We start from the raw sequence: 17,307 nt of genomic DNA, 5'->3' as shown, positions 1-17,307 counted from the left end.
ATTTTTCACAATCGTGTGCCCAACAATTTTGTTTCAATTTTGTTTCAATAAAAATTATAATTAATTCCTTATGGCACTTAATGTAAATCTCTTCAAAACTATGACATTTTTACCAATTTCCGACTTTATTGGTACATCTTTTCATACAACAAATTATGTATGTATTTTTTCTTTTTTTGTTGCTTTGTAAATCAATTACTGCAAACAATTATTTAACTTTTAAATGTTTCCAATGATTAAAGCATCTCTCTTGTTATAATTCATTCTGCAAGTATAGTGTTACAAACATCCTATACTGCAACATAGTAATTTTTACACATCAAACAAACAAGGTCTACTGTAACACCACGTGATGTGATACCCACTTAATACCACATATGCATATCTTCACATTTCTTTTTGATCAGGGTCTATGTCTACAAGTTAATGGATTGGTGTTACTCCTAATATTATTTTATAGTAGTTACAGGGATGCTGTACCCCTGTTTATAAGCCAGATGTTTTGGTGGGATGAGTATTGGACCATTTTCCTCTGGACCTTCTATTGTTGTGTGACCCTTGTGTATTCTTTTGCTTTCCCCTTTCCTTCAACTGGTGGTATTCAGATGAATTGGATGCTTGTAAATCTGCAACACTATTCTCCTATCTGGACTTGTATTCCCTAGGGTGGGGATGGGCTTGCAACCTGGATTTGGATGTGGGCATACTTTTCTGCACATTGTATAGTGAGCTTTTAAGGTTTTTCTGGACGTAGGCTGAGGTTTGTGTGCCTTTGTATTTCTTTCTTCACATATCTCCGGTATCATCTGTTAATGGCTGTGAAGCACTTCCCTCATGTTGTTTTTTTCCAATTTTGATCAAGTGTGCTTTCACTTCTGCTTCAAAACTTGCGTGGTCCTTTCTATAGTTGAGGGTTAAAAAGGTATTTTCCCAGCCCCTTTTTGTTTAATAAATGTCTGATGTTGAGAATATCACAACTTTGTGTCAGGCTTTCATTTCTGACCACTCAGACCTGTCAGACAAAAAGGCCAGCATTTAACTTTCAACTGTCAAACACCCCAATATAGTATACAGAAAAAAAGAAAAAGAAAAATATTAAATGCACCCTGCGTTCAAGTGACAAGGCCAAGAGCATGATGCCTACTTCCCACTACACATGACAGATGCACTAAAGTGCAGATTTTCTAAAGAGAGCTGCCATGAAATAATATGTGAACACTGCAGTTTTTACTGAACATTTTAAAGATGAAACTCCATTGCCATAGTAAATTGAATATATATATATTATAATGCAAGGATGGACATTGATGGCATGGTGCAGGAGAAACATGTATATTTATAATATGAGATATTGGTGCAGGGCTCATGTGTAAAGAAAATGTAACCAGTTAAAAAGCACCATTTTTGTTCATAGAAACGGACCTCAGGCTGTGCTGTGACACCCAAGAAAACCTCCCCCACTAGATTCAAAGGTCAAACTGCACCTCTCAATTTGGTCAACGCTTTGAAGCCCAGCAGATTCGGGATGGTTACTGAGCTTGTGCCTGTGGCAGAGGTCTTTGGGGATAAAATGATGACCACTGAATAAAATAAAATACAGCCCATGGATTCTGAACTTTAAACAAATACTCAAAATTAAACTCAGTTTGTGGTGGGGTTCGGGGCACACTGACAGTTTGACATGCACCAGAGGATGCCATATGAGTCCAATGGGCAGAGTTACACCCCTCTGCTAAAGGAGATAAGAAAACAAGTGCTCAGGTCTTAGCAATGAAATAATTTTAAGCGATTTTATTGCAAACTATGTCAACAAAAGCCAAATGGCCGGGCCACATACAGGTTTTGGGAACATAAAGGGTTTATTAAGTGAAAAAGTATGCATGTAATTAAAAGGGTCTCAAAGGATTATCTGCAGAATCATGTTTTGCTCATAAACTGGGGAACCATAATAGATACAGAGTTATTTCAGACCATTCCAGAAAGCACAGAAAAAGCCATATATGTTGATAGGCATCTCCTCAGGATTTGACCTTGGGAACCAGAGTTATAAGCTAAAATGTGATTGTAGCTTCCCAGAAAAACGTCCATATCGAAGAGACATGAATATGATAGCTTATTGAATCAGATACCTGTCTGTGAAATATGAACTATTTTTACTGAAGTCCTTTTGGGGGAAATCCTAAAAATATGTCATTCCAGCATGCAACCCCCTGCCAATATCAAACACAGTTTATTGCACCCGGCATGATTAGACCAATTTAGAAATATATGGATTGCGGCCCTCATTTATGAATTAGAGAAAAGTATCATGTTGAAGAATGTTTAAATTCATATCTGAGTTGTTCAGAAATGAATGCAATTTCAGATAGGTGGAGCAAGAACCCCCAGAGATGGGGCCTGAAGACCTGGGAACCAATCACATTGTTAGGGGGAGGAACAAGAGATGCTCAAACAGGACTAACGACCAATGAGTTGGTACCTGATAATATAGACATTCTTGGGGTGTGGTTAGGAGATTTTAAAACTAGATGCACAGTGGGAAAAGAGGCAGGCAGAAGGATTGAGGCTGGGGACATCAAGGACATGGTCCAGAAGACGCAGAAGAATGGCTGAGCTTAGACTGCATACATAACCAGGTCCCATTGGTTCCTGTGAGATGACCCTGGATGCCTGATGACTTTTCCTGTGCACAAACCCAGAGAGATGTGTAAGTATGTATGTCCAACAGAACAAACCATTGGTAGGAATCTGTTTGAATTAATATATTTCTCCTATTAATGGGGTGGGCATACAGAAGTAGACCCCTAGCATTTCTTATTAATTAAAAATGTAATTAATTCTCACATAGTTAATGGACACTGGGGAGATCCTGGGGAAATTCAAAATCTTCAACATCTTTTCAAGTGTGAATAATGATATAGGGCCTCATTCCGAGTTTGGTGGTAGTCATGGCGCTATTTGCGCCATGACTGCCACCAATAACGGGTCCGGCACCGGTGTAGTCCAATGGGGACTTAGCGGTGTAGTCCGACGTTTGCGGGACCGGTAAGTCCCCATTGAAAATGCCATTCCCCATTCTCATTTGAGCCCCCATAGGGCTCAATGGGAATGGGGAGGGTGCAAATAACGGGCTCGCGAATGGCAAGCCCGTTATTTGTGCCCTGGTCCCCTAACGGGACCCGTAAGGTACGTTTGGTCTGACCAAACGTACCTTACGGGTCCCGTTTGGGTACCTCGGAATCGGGCGGTAGGGGATTACCGCACAGGTCTCCTTACCAGTGCCCGGTATCCCCTACCGCCAGACTCGGAATGAGGGCCATAGTCTTTAAAGTCATTGTGGATCACCTATAATCCTTTTGCCAACCCCAAAATCTCCTAAAGGGGAGGGGGCATTAAAAAGTGAATTCCTAATTGTTCAAAATTACCTGAACCCTGCATTCAAGCAGAGGAGGACTAAAGGGTAAACTGAATCTCTGGGTCTGTGCTTTGCATAAAAGTGTCACCATGGTTCAGTATAGTGAAAATAGCCAGTCTAAAAGCACACTCTCACTACAGGGAGTGAATACGGAACTTCAAATTGAAGTGGGACATTTTCAGTACAAAGCTGCAAAGGAAAGGATTTCATCATTTGTTGAGAAGAGGCTGTTATTGAATGTTTGTTGTGCGAGATCACTGTAAAAATGATAGGTGTGCAGAGAGGTCAGAAATAAAGAGAGCTGCGCATATCTATTCTTTTGCCCAACAGAAAAGTGCTACATTTAAATTAGGCCACCTACAAATTATAGTGTCAAGTGAAATGAACGTGTCCTGTTCTAGGGTGCAGTATTAATCATCCAGACATTACAGGTATTCTTGTAAGTGACCCAATCATCTGAAGTATTCTCTAGACCTGTGTTTCTCTTTACAAGTGACCAGAGGGGATTAGAGGTCTCAATGAAACTGTGCATGTTGTGCTAGAGGTTCTTTGATCTTTCGTTACGAAAGACAGACTGTATTTTCAACTGGTGTTTTCAACTTGTGTGCAATGGGAAGTTTTGTCAGGAAGGAAAGGTTTTGTGCCACGGAGGTGGTGTGTGTCTTGATAATTATTGAATCTATAAGGATTTTGTTCATGTATTAAAGGAAAATAAATTATATCGTTCTGCACACCAGAAGTTAGTGTGGCGCTCTTGTTTGGGGGGAATGAACTCCCTGCATTAATTGTTGCCCCATAAATATAGTAATCATGTGCAAGTAGCTTACAAAGAGAATAAATGTGTTCATGGTTTCGATGCCTGGAAAAAAAAATGTAGCCAACATTGAGGCCCTCATTACAAGTTTGACAGTGCATTGAGAAAGTGGTGGGAATTCCATTCTGCTTTTACCTCACTGCTGAAAGCTAAATCCTCTCAGTCAATGCCAAAAATGAGTTTATTTACAGTGGCAGAATTACCACTCTCTGTAAATCTGATAAAAATCCCAGTTAAATCCTACGGATTAACCCCCCTTCTACACCACTTATAATCTTGTGGTAAATCTGAGTGATTGAGTGGCAGTAATGGTGAATTAGTCCGGCAGTAATCCCACAGAAACACTGCCAGATTAATGGTAAACCCTGATAAGGCAATTAGCCTCTGCACCAAGACCCTGCAGTGACTTCCATATAGCCTGAATCTTACTTGGGGATTAACCTCTGCTAAGTCATCTCTCATTTAAACAACAGTTCGAATATCGATACAGGCCCCAAAATTAATTTTTCTTCAAAAATCCCCTACTTAAAGATACGTAAAACAAATGTTCATATACTGCCCCTATATTCCTGTCAGCTGTTCAAAGGAAAACTAAGGTTGATCCAAATCAAAAAATAAACTATCAAAACATTTATCCTAAAGCACTTTTAGTATTTATAAGACCTGAAGAAATCTTTTAATAATAGTTCCAAAATAAATCTTGAATTATCAAGAGTGCAGGGGGAGGTAATCACATCCCTGACACATGAGATGAATATGAAACAAAATACATAGTAGCATCCTAAATATATTGAATTCTCCAGTCCCCTGCACACATGCTATGCTGATGTCAGTCAATAATTCTAAACTAGGGTTCAGTTTAGTAAATTCACTGTTCAAGAAAATTCAGATATTCAGACTTTGATTTGTTTGAATTCTGATTAAACAATTCAATATCAAAAAACTTATTTTTATAACCACAAACATTCTTTGAACAGAACCAATTTATTTTTGTAGAATGCTGTTGTATTCTACTAAATAACCACGCTATTACAGTTCAATGTACATATTCCATGACTTTTAATATGTTCTGCTCAACGCATTTCAGGATTATTTTCCCTTCTACGGGAGTTGCATATCTCTAAATCTGTTGGATGATACAATATTTATTATAGTTAATTGTTGATAACTTCATGTAACTCTATCCCATAAGGGTGTTTAAACAAAATTGTATTGAAACCAAATTGGTTTCTATGAAGAGTATTATTTCAACTTCTCATATTAAGTATAGATACCGGATAGAATTCTCATGATCAATGAATGCATATTATATGCAATGTTGTCTTCCACTTAATCCATTCTTATAAATCCTACATGGAGGATATTTGTGAAGATACAAAAATTATAGAGGTATTGTTCCCTAGGATTGAACTGAATGTGATATTATAGTAGTTATTAAATATCCCTATTTATAATTCAATAGGAAATTATTGTATTTGTATTTATTGATTTATTAAGCACCTTACGCCAAAGCGCTGTACAATTGAACAACATAATACATAAACAATATAACAGTTGAAGCAAATACGTTATGAATCAATCAACAAAACAGTGAAAAGAGCAATTAACTGAGGGGGATAGGTTGGGAAGGGGAGAGGGAGGGGAGAGGGAGTGGATAGGAGGGGAGTGGTGGAGAATGGTAGGAGGAGGGAAGGGAGAGGGAGAGAGGGGGAAGGCAGGAGAGGGGTGGGAGATAGTTAGGGGAAAGAATAGGGAGGGGAGGGGGGAAGCTGGACGGGGGAGGTGATTCAGGGAGGAGAATGGAGGAGGAGGAAAGATGCATTGTACCTCTTGATACAGTCAAATATTCATCATAGCAATGGAGTATCCTCAGGAAATGGCTAAAACAGTAATGTGTAAGGATTATTAGGACATGGTGTAAGATTTAGTCTATTTTCTCATGTAAGACTCAGATGCTGAGCAGCATATAATTAACCTTGCAACCTCTGTTCGATGTATCTCTTCTACTGTAGATACAATACGTAAGTCAGTGGGGAAGCTTCTATTTTTAGTGTGGGGTGATAAAGAGCTTACAGGGAATACATATCTCTAAACTGATTACTCTGATCATTTTGTACTTTCATCTATACCATGGAAATCGGTTGTATTTCCTGAATGCGCGTGGCAATAATGGTGTGAAGCGCAGTAAGATAATAGACTTTTTGAATAGTAAAAAATACTATTAAAATTTTTCAAAAGACCCATCCTAGAGCAACACAACATGCCAGATTACGTAAAAGAAGGGAGTTGTTGTATGTATTATTCGTCTTGCATGGCAAGTTCAAGAAGGTGTGTATATATGTAGATATCATGGTATAATTTAAGTCTGAATCCTTTTAAAAGGCAAATTGGCACCCTGGAATATCACATTTATTAATTATCATGGACTAAATATTAATGTGGAAATGAAAGAAATCATATAATATATTATATAGTGCAATAATAATTTACTAATGTGGACCAAAGACATGAATTGGCTGTTAGACACAACTAATCACTAGTAAGCAAAGCCATTAATGAAGGATAATAAAACAGAATATTCTTGCAAGATTTATTTGTGGGTTTTAAAATGATGGAAGAGTGGAGATATTGTAATCATGATGAAATTAACTTATGCTTATTACTTAACAGTGCATGACTCATACAGTAGGATTGATTATGTGTTTGCAAACATTGTTGACCTATCAGTGTTTGGTAGCACAGAATTTGGTGTGCAATCAATGTCTGATCACACATTTCTTTACTGGCATTACTTAATGCAGGTTAGACATCAACTCAGTGGCTATGGAAGATTACATCTTCTGCCTTGGCTGATTTTACATTTTGTGCATATTTGGAAAGACATACTACACCTTATTTTGACAAAAATACAAGGTCAAACTGAAGTACTTTGTTGACATAGAAGATATTTGAAGTTTGTATTATGGTATATGTATTTCTATTAAAATTGGAATTACAAGGTCGCTTGTTAGGACTCTTTGAAAATTGGAGAATGAGATTGCGTTGCTTAAAAACAAGAAAATAGCTGGACTAACTAAAAGTGAAACTGGCGATTTGAATAGATTGCATGGCAAATGTAAGGGGTTCCTGACAATCTCTTTAAATATTATTATTTGAAGTATTGCAGAAAACTATTTCTAGAAAGGTACCTATCAGGTACAATTCTGGTATGTTAGATTAGCATGACACAGGCTTATCCAAAATTACTGAGATCTTATCAGATTATGTAGAACATGTAACAATAGGTAAGCAGGTGAAGTAGTTTCTTAACTTTACGAGCCACTTTATGAATTTAAGTTGACATTGAAAAAGGACATCACTAAGACAGATGTGATAGATAAAATCAAGACTTGGCTGGTGTGAAAACATCAGGCATTTACAATTTAACTGTGTCAGGAAAGTAAACAAGTATTCATACCTCGTGTGTTGGCAATGTTTGAAGATGCCAAACACCAGGGGATTCTGCCTTCACTTCAGGCAGCCTTAATTACCTTCCTCTCTAAAGAGAGTAAAAATGTCCTATTATGGCAGTGATATAGGCCTTTTTCATTGATGAACGGTTGCATTCAATTTGTATAAAAAATTATTCTAATATGCCAAAGTGCTTGGTACAGAGAGTGGTGCATTCTGATCAAGCTGGATGTATTTTGGGTCAGAATACAGTACAAGAATTTAAGGAAGACTAAACTGGATTGTGTTATTGCTACTTTTTAGAAGCTAAGGAAGTGCTTGACTTTCTTCATAGGAATTGATTATATAAAGTTATGAAACGAGGCACTGTAGACCTAAAATAGATAACTATTTACAACTCCCAGCACAGGGACCAAATGGGATATAATTTCAAAATTGCAGCGATACAGAAATGCTAGACAAAGGTACCCACATTCTCCTACTTTATTTGCGACTACATTGATTGTGTTTGATAGAATTATGTGCTGATGATATATTATTGACAGTAACTGAACTCAAATGTTTGCTTCAAGCTATTGAAAAATTCCTCTTACTTTCTAAATAGCGGATTAATTGGATTCATTTAACAAAATCTGGTGTATTCGCATAAAATGGTACGCTTGGAAAGGGTGATATGAGCTTAACACTATTATGGACCATGCAGAGATTTAGATATCTCCTTGTGTATTATATGAAGTGCCAACATATTGAATGACCATAATTTGGGTACTATTCTGAATGAGCTGCGGAGTAAATTGGATAGATGAGAAAAGTTACTATTTTCGATGATGGGCTGTATAGCTTTAATAAAAATGTTTTTTTTTAAATCTAAAATACAATACATTTTTACAAATGTAAGCTATTATATAGCTGTGTTAGCCCTGACAAAATTGAATACGTTGCTGCATCAATTTGTGTAGACGCACAAAAGTCTGAGGGTGAAAGGGTCTATGTTAGTGAAAGATTATGAATTGGATGCCACACATTTTTATGTATGAATGTTGCAATAAAAATGTATGACAAGTTCATATTTCCAGTCGATAAAAATGACACTGCTGCTATAGGGGGAAATAATTTACATTCCCTTCTATTTTTGAGAAAGAGTAGTTTAAAGAATGTACCTAGTCGAACAATACAGTTTTAAGGATTTACTGATTATTTACCTGAAATAAGAAAATGCTCATATCTTGTTTATTTAAGATATTTTTTGATGGACTTTCCTTATTGGCCATCTGAATCTTTAGAAGGAGGATTACAGTATTTCATAACGCTGGGTTTTACCAAGGTGATAGACTTACTTTTCATTATGCTTTTATATCACACTCTCATTTAGATGAGATGTGCACATTTTTGAGCACAATTGTATATTTCAAATTTTCAATAGACAGAAATCAGGGAGATTATACAAAGGATTATTCCAACATTTCCCCAAATACCGAGGGTGGACTATTTTTGCATAGAATGTACTCATTGAGTGGATGCTCTGAATGGTTTTCGGCATTATACCAGAACTTACAAGAGTTTTATGAACTTCTAATAGATGTAAATGTAATAATGACTTAGCAATGGAATTGACTGATACACAATAGTAACAATGTTGTATGCTAAACTTGTGCCAACAGGGGGCACGGTTCTTCATTTATTTATTACAAATTCTAATAAACCACGCCACATGCCCGGAGGCCTCATGGCGCGCACACACAACAAACAAACATAAGCAGACCACGGAAAGCAAGAGATCACGAGGCCAAAGGAGAGGAGAAAAGAGGGTTGGACCAGTTACTCAGGAGGAAGACTGAAGAGATACGTCTTCAACCTTTTTTTAAAAAATTCCACGGTTGTCGGGATAGCTCGAAGGCTGTAGGAGAGTAAGTACCAGGCAATCGGGCTCTGAACATTAAAGCTACGCCCACCAGCCTTAGCAAGCTTAAATCTGGGCTGTACAATTGTGAATTGGTTTTGTGACCTGAGAGTAAGGGATGGACCATAAGGCAGGAGACGATCCACAAGGTATTTGGAGGCCAGTTTGAGAAGACATGTATGACTCAGCATAAGAATTGTATGCGTTATTCTGAGCTTCACGGGCAGCCAATGAAGGTCCCATCTGGATACAGTAACATGAGCTCATCTTGACAGATCTACGATGGTACAAACTGCTCCGTTCTGTGAAACCTGAAGAGATGACACATTAGACTATGAACAGCCATTCAGGAGGCTGTTGCAGTAGTCCAGGCGGGAGTTAATAAGAGCGGTTGCAAGAATCGCTGCATTTTCGTGCATCATGGTCGGATGTTGCACAACAATTTGTTGATCAGGCCACAAGAGGATCGGGTCTGAGCAACATGCTGATTCATTGTTAGCTCTGCATCCAAATAACACCCAAGTTTTTCACCTTTTTTGCCATAGGAATCACAGTGCCAAAGATGAAAAAACTCTTATCCTCGGGTGATAAGGACCTCAGTTTGGAACTAGAGGCAAGAATCAGGAAATCAGTCTTCTTGGTATTCAGAGCAAGGGAATTGATGGCCATCCAAGCATGATTCGCAGCATAAATGGAATTAAGATTGTCCAGGTCCCGAGAATAAGAACCAGAAAGTGTAACGACAACCTGGCTGTCATCAGCATAATTAGCATACTGGGCACCTAGGCTATCAAGAAGTCTCAGAAAGGGAATTATATCAATGTTACATTTTAGCATCATTTTATATTTTTACAAACCTTTTTTTAAATAAATCCTACAGTACTTTTGAAAAAACTCTTTCCACATCCTCTCCCTTTTTTCCTTACCTTGAAAACATTCACCTATACAAAAAAAAGACCTTTATATGCACTGTACACTGACGTGGGCAAAACGCGTAGAACAGCACATAAATCAAAACACTGTTGAGGCTTCTCAAACCGGTACTGCTGTACCTCAAGATGTGGCTTCTATGGTACAGACTCTGTATTCTATGTGTTGACTGGCTTGTATGTAGATTCAGAGTCATTGTTTCTGCTTCTTTTCCTTCTTCATTAAACATGAAGTTATTATTCCTATCCTTAATAAGCCTTTCTTGGATGCTTCTCTTCCATCTAATTTTCTACCTATTTCTTTTCTACCTTTTTTATCTAAACTTCTTTAGTGAGTTGTGTATACTCAAGTCTCTTCTTGTCTTCATCTTCGCTCTCTTCTTCCTCCTCTGCCATCTGGATTCAGTCCTGATAATTCTACTGAGTCTGCTTTGTTACATGTCTCTAATTCTTTACTTTCTATTAGACACAATAAACAATCTTCTATCCATATTCTTCTTGTTATTTCTGCTATTTTTGATACTGTTGATCACACTTCTACTTTCTTCCCTTTCTACTATTGGTCTATCTCGTTCCATGCTTAGGTGGTTCACTTCTTATCTTACTGACCACTCTTATTCTGTTTCTTGGTCTGGTCAGCTTTCGTCGTCCTATCCACTTCTTCACAGTGTACCAAATGTTTCTGTTCTTGGTTCACTTCTTTTCTCTTTATATACTATCCCTCTGTCAGCATTGATCACTTCATTTAATCTGTCTTGTGATGTCTATGCTGATAACGCTCACATTTTCTTTTCCTTTTCTTCATTCTCTTCCTCACTTCATAATAATGTTTCTTCTTGTTTGCTAGCCAACAAATCCTGGATGGCTTATCGTTTTCTTCAACTTATTACATCAAAAACTGAAGCCCTTTTCTTCCTTGCCTCTTCTCCTAATCCTGTTTCTTCTCTATCTGTTCTCCTTTTTCCTCCATCTTTTCATTCATTTTCTTCCTCTGCTGGTAATCTTGGATTCATCTTTGACCCATCTCTCTCCTTCACACTTCATATTTCGAATACTGCCTACTGTGCTATTTTTCATCTTTACAATCTTCGTTGTGCTTTTTCTTTCTTTTCAGGCAACTAAACTTCTGATTTATTTTCTTGTTTTCTCTTGTCTTAACTTTTGCTCGGTTCTTCTACTAGCTCGTCCCAAGTCTCATCTTACCCCTCAGTGTTCTGTTTTTAATTCTGCTGTTCGTATTCTTTTTCGTCTGCATTCTAGCTCTTCTGTTACTTCTTCAATGCATTATGTGTCTCTTCTCTCCTTTGAACTTTGTCTTCTCTATCATTTCCTTTGCTCTGTTTTTAGAGCTTTTTATGGTCTTGCTCCTCTTCATTTTTGTTCTCTTTTTTCCTTCCATGTTCCAGTCCGTTCTCTTTGTTCTTAGTCTCTTTTTCATCTTTGGGTTCCCAAGCCACCTTGCGCTTCTTGTCGATTTGTTTCTTTTTTACTAAATGCCCCTAAGCACTCAAACGTTCTTCTGTTACCTACTATTTAGCTTTTCACTGTTGATTTTACCATCATTTTCATTTTTATTGCACTGTTGTAATCATTTTATTAAAATGCTTTGGCGAAAGCTCTCTATAAATAAGTTATAGTCAATAAAATCAAACTGGTTAAAAAATATAACCACCTTTCAAAAGTCAGGAGACAGCTCCCTTTTGTATGGAGAAAAGTGGTTCAACATACCAAATCATGCACAAGGCAAACACCCCAAACCACCTCAACACATAAGCACTGTTCAAGTCATCGACTAGTTACGCACCTTGCGTGTCCACCTTAGGATACACCCATGGAAGTCTCTTGAAAATATTGTGGTTATGGCGCTGCAATAGAATGAGTCCCTATACCGCAAATAGTGTGCAGCAACACTGCCCAACATTATGAAACCATTACAAAAGCTGTTATCTTTTACTTGTAATGAAAAAACTGAAAAGTAATAAGTATGTGAAGCAAAGTAGAGAACATTACTGCGAAAAAAAAAGTTAATTATTTATGCACTTTCATTGTCTAAAGTGCACACTTATTGCTGCTGTGCGGGCCTCATTACACGGTAGGCGGTAAAAATCGCTAATTACCGCCATGCCGGTAATGAGCCTACCGCCATGCCCCAAAAGTCCCCAAAAAGTCCCTTAACGGCATCGTCGAAAGCGCTGTTAGCACTTCCGACCTGCCGCCACATGCAAATAGCGGTCTTCGCAAATAGCGGTCACCGCTAATAGCGGTTACCGTAATTTTGCAGAACCGGAAATAGCGTCATCGCACCGGAACGGGAAAGAGCATGGCGGCCATCTTTAAAAACACAATTCATTGCCATCCTCCTTATCCAGGACACCTTACCAGGAACCACGTTGGAAAATACACCAAGGACACCGTTAAGATGCCCAAGGCCGTAAAAAAATCATCTGAGCGGCAACGCAAGGAGAAATTTAGCAAGGAGGAGCTCCTTATGCTCACGCAGACACTAGCAGACAATGCTCAGGTCATCTTCAATAACGACATGCGTCGGGAGACCATTGTGAAGAAGAAGGCCATCTAGGAAGAGGTAGCCCAAAAGGTCAGCGCGGTAGGCACCACAACCCGCACAGTCAAAGACTGCCGAAAGAGGTGGGATGACCTCCGGCTCCATGTGCAGAACATTCTATCCGTTAACCGCAACCTGGCTACGGGCACAGGAGGAGGCAGTGAATCGCCAATCAAGCTCACTGACTGGGAGGAGACGTGTGCATCAACTATCGGGGTGGAATCCATCGAGGGAGTTGGACAAATGGAGCATGGAGTGGCCATTTCGTCTGATGGAGGTGAGTGTATGCATCAAACAATGCACAGTGAAGTGTGATGTTCCCCCCAATCATGTGTCCATATGAATGCCGTGGATCCAGACACAAACAGACATGCATGCATCACCACATACCCGTACAACACAGAGCCATTCATGCATGACCCACCCAACATCCCCATTACCTGCATCCACACTAAAGAGCCCTAAATGCATAGAACGGCATGACGTATTCATTTAGCTCAAGGCAGGTCGACCCATGACTGATGGTTGTCAACATTTCTCACCCTTACAGGATCACACACTGACACTGAGGAGGCACGCACTTCCACACCTGCTCCTACATCCAGCAAAAAAGCCAGGAGGGATGCCACAGGGGACACCGCCACATCCGCAAGGGCACCCAGGACGAGTGACCATGACCACAGGGGCAAAGGCAGCCGGAACACCAGTTGCACGCATCCACAGGCCATGCCTGCTCCTGTCATGGCACCCACGGAAGTGTGTCTCCCAGCAGGTGAGGGCAGCATCGAGGGAATGCACTCTGCTGCCACCAGCTCAACGGGTGAAGCAGCAGCCACTGCCCCACCTTCAGATGAGGAGGAAACACCTGCCATTGATGCTGATAGCCAGAGCCCCAGACCAACAAGCCCCTTACTGGCAAGCCTGAGGTACTCTTCAGGTCCGGGTAGTCATGGAGATTCACCCACCCCTGAAGGGATATAGAGCCCCCAGATATCCTCTCCTGATGCAAGTGCAATGGGTCCAGGTGCACCAGCCATCCCACCAGCACCCACCATGCGACATGACCTCTCGACCATCTTTCAGAGGCAGACCGAGATGAGTGGCCTAGTAGGGCAACATGTGGCAGAGACAGCCCGCCTGAGGGAGGACATTGCTACACTTGCACAGCAGACAAGGGAGGGCATGGAGGCATGCACCAACCGAATCTGCAGTGAAATGGACCAACTGCGGCAGGCCATGAACCGCATAGCAGACGCTATTGAGCGTCGGTGCCCACTCGTGGCCCAGGAAGAACCAGGCCCCTCCTCGTCTGGGAGTTCACGCCATACTAGTCCCCTACGCCGGTCTATGCGGAACCTGCGGCGCACGGCTTCACAACCACCAGATGACGATGCAGGCACTGGCAAATAGGGCCACCAGGATTCGGGTGCCACATGTGGCAATGGACACATTCACGTCATGAGACTCACATGGGAGTGTTGAGGGGGGAGGGGGGTAAGGGTGTATTTGGGTGTGTTGAGGGGGAAGGGGGTAAGGGTGTATTTGGGTGTGTTGAGGGGGAGGGGGGTAAGGGTGTATTTGGGTGTGTTGAGGGGGGAGTGGGGTAAGGGTGTATTTGTGGAGTTGGGGTAATGCACTTTAGTATCACATTATGTTCATTATACACTGTTCTGAGTTTGAAACCCAAGCGTGGTCTCCATTATTGTGTATGTGTCATTCATTGTGGACAGGGTCCTTTGTGGGCCTCGAAACATGCACCAGGGCAACAATTCCCATCTGCGTCCATTCTATTTCACCTTGGTGCATGATGAGATTCCAGAATCAGATGCTGATTCACATTGTGTGCCTCCTTGGCACTGCCTGTTTCATGTCCTGCCGGGGCATTCCACCCGCACTCATCCCCAGCCACAACATACTCTTCTGCTGGTTGCATGTCAATTTCAAGTGGCATAGGCACATTCCATCATATGCACATTTTGTGATGCTCTACATATGCCATGGTTGTCTTTGCCACTTTGACACGGCCGTACAGGAGTGCCACACCCAGGCCGCTTAGGCAGCGGAGCACTGTCATTGGAAGGATGTACAATATTGTTGTCCTCTTCCTGATGGTTCTGTGGGTTCCGTACAGGGGTTAGGAGCCACCTCCTCAGTGGATAGCTGTCATCGCCTGTATGGTGTGAGGAATGGGTACCTGTTACGGCTCACCTCTGGTGCTGGCTGTTGTTGTTGGTGCTGCACTGCTATCATGTACTACAGCCCATCATGTCATGCTGCTGCTATTGGGACCATCTTGGTGTGGGAAGGGGTGTGGTGTGCTCTTTTGTGCTGCCTGTCTCCATTGCATACACCTATGCTGATTGTGTCCACCTGTGGCAGATGGGTACACTGCTCAGGTCTCTTAACGGGTGCTTTTCGATGCCGGTAAGGGGTTTTTAGGTGTTTTCCATGCCGCTAATGCCATGTCCGCATGGCTTGTGATGCCCTGGTATTAGCGCCATGGCGCTAATTCCGGCATGGAGGTCGCGCGCACGCGGACTTGCCGCTATTAGTGGCACCGTAATTAACGGGTGTGCTAATAGCGGTGGGTCCAGCTCGTGATTGGCTTGGGAAATTACCGGTACCGGTAATTCATTACCGGTACCGGTATTCCCTTACCGCACAACGTGTAATGAGGCCCTATATTTCAATCATTTTGCTCTTTGTTGAAATGAAATCGAGCCTATGGCTTCTACTCAGCTATCAAATTCCATAAACAATTTTTTATCAGTTTTCATTTATTGAAACTCCTCTCAACCATCAACAACAACAGCTATAACAAAGATCCTCAAGTGGCCAACACATTTGGAAATAATAAATATTTCTTGTATTGTGAATTTGTTGCAAAAGTGAATGCATTTCACTATCCACGAAGTATAATTATTGGTTTTATCAATGAAAAGAGGTCAGGGCGCCCCTCTGCAAGAAAGAACAAGGCATGATAACCTGTTTTGTGGGAACGTACCCACTCAGAATCCACAGCCACATGTTTTAGTTCACTGTACCTTTCACAAAGGAGGAATATCCATTTGCATATCAGTCTTTGTCCTGCATACTTGAGCAGTCTAGCACCGAAAAGCTATGGCTATCCTCCTTTGAACAAGAGTACCAACAGCAACCCCAGACACATGTTTTGGCCTAGTCGGGCCTCATCAGGGAGGTGGAGCTGTGCCTCTCTGAGCACAGTGAGCAAGGGGAGCACGCCTGGATAACCGTATTTAACTTAGGGTGACTAATCCAAAGTTCCTTTTACATATAAAAAGAGGTCAGGGCGCCCCTCTGCAAGAAAGAACATGGCATGATAACCTGTTCTGTGGTAATGTAACCCTGCAGCCACATGTTTTAGCTCACTGTACCTAAAACATTTGGCTGAGGAGTCTGAGTGGGTACATTCCCACAGAACAGGTTATCATGCTGTGTTCTTGCTTGCAAAGAGGCGCCCTGACCTCTTTTTGGTTTTGTCAATGCTACACAATAGTCTAGTAAACCTTTAGTGAGGCTTTTTTTATAACATAGACTGCAAATTGAAGCCCTTCTAGTAACGCCCAATGTTGACATATAAGGCACAGTGAGATTATATGATTTGCCCAGGTCACACGCTTTACGTGAATTCAGGATTTGGACCTAATATGGATTTTTTCTTCACTCAACCACATATTTTCCTTTTCTAGTTGGTAGAGGTATGTGTTACATGCCAACCCTCCCGAATTAGGCGGGAGACTCCCGACTTTTCGTGAAAAAATATTGCAATTTTTCACTTTCTCCCACCTAAAATACTTCTAGCCCCAATGCAGCCCTGTGGGAAAATGTGCAACTCCCGATTTCTGTGATGAAATCTCCAGCCCAGGTGAGTTAGAAGGTTGGCATGTCTGGCTGTTAATAGGAGCCAAAACAACCCCCTATGGATTTTACTATTCTATTATGAAAACCTAGAGAGCAACAATATCAAATGCATGATAAAGTCACCTATTTGTAATTATTTTCTCAAACAGCATGGTCCTTGATATGCATCTGCCGTTTCTAATCATACACCAATCACAATTTATTTATTATTATTTTATTTATTGAGCATTTGTTAGGCGCCTACACAGCAGTAGTGTGTTTTCAGGCGCCGTTCTTAAGGGGAAACCACTGTAGGTCATCTCACTAACAATAGTCACTCCCAGTTGCAAACTCACTGCTGTGTGTGTGGCCATC

The 17,307-nt window shown here is 40.8% G+C and overlaps 1 long non-coding RNA gene across 1 annotated transcript in view; it reads right to left on the bottom strand.

Annotated features, from left to right (window-relative positions):
• The window catches only part of LOC138521031 (uncharacterized), a 339,869-nt gene that overhangs the window by 315,709 nt on the left and 6,853 nt on the right, over positions 1-17,307 (bottom strand). The window lies entirely within an intron of this gene.

This window comes from Ambystoma mexicanum, chromosome 13 (genome assembly GCF_040938575.1).
Source record: "Ambystoma mexicanum isolate Mex_15411 chromosome 13, UKY_AmexF1_1, whole genome shotgun sequence".
Classification (NCBI taxonomy): domain Eukaryota; kingdom Metazoa; phylum Chordata; class Amphibia; order Caudata; family Ambystomatidae; genus Ambystoma; species Ambystoma mexicanum.
Note: the sequence above shows the minus strand (reverse complement) of the source record. Positions and strands in the feature narration are given on the sequence as shown.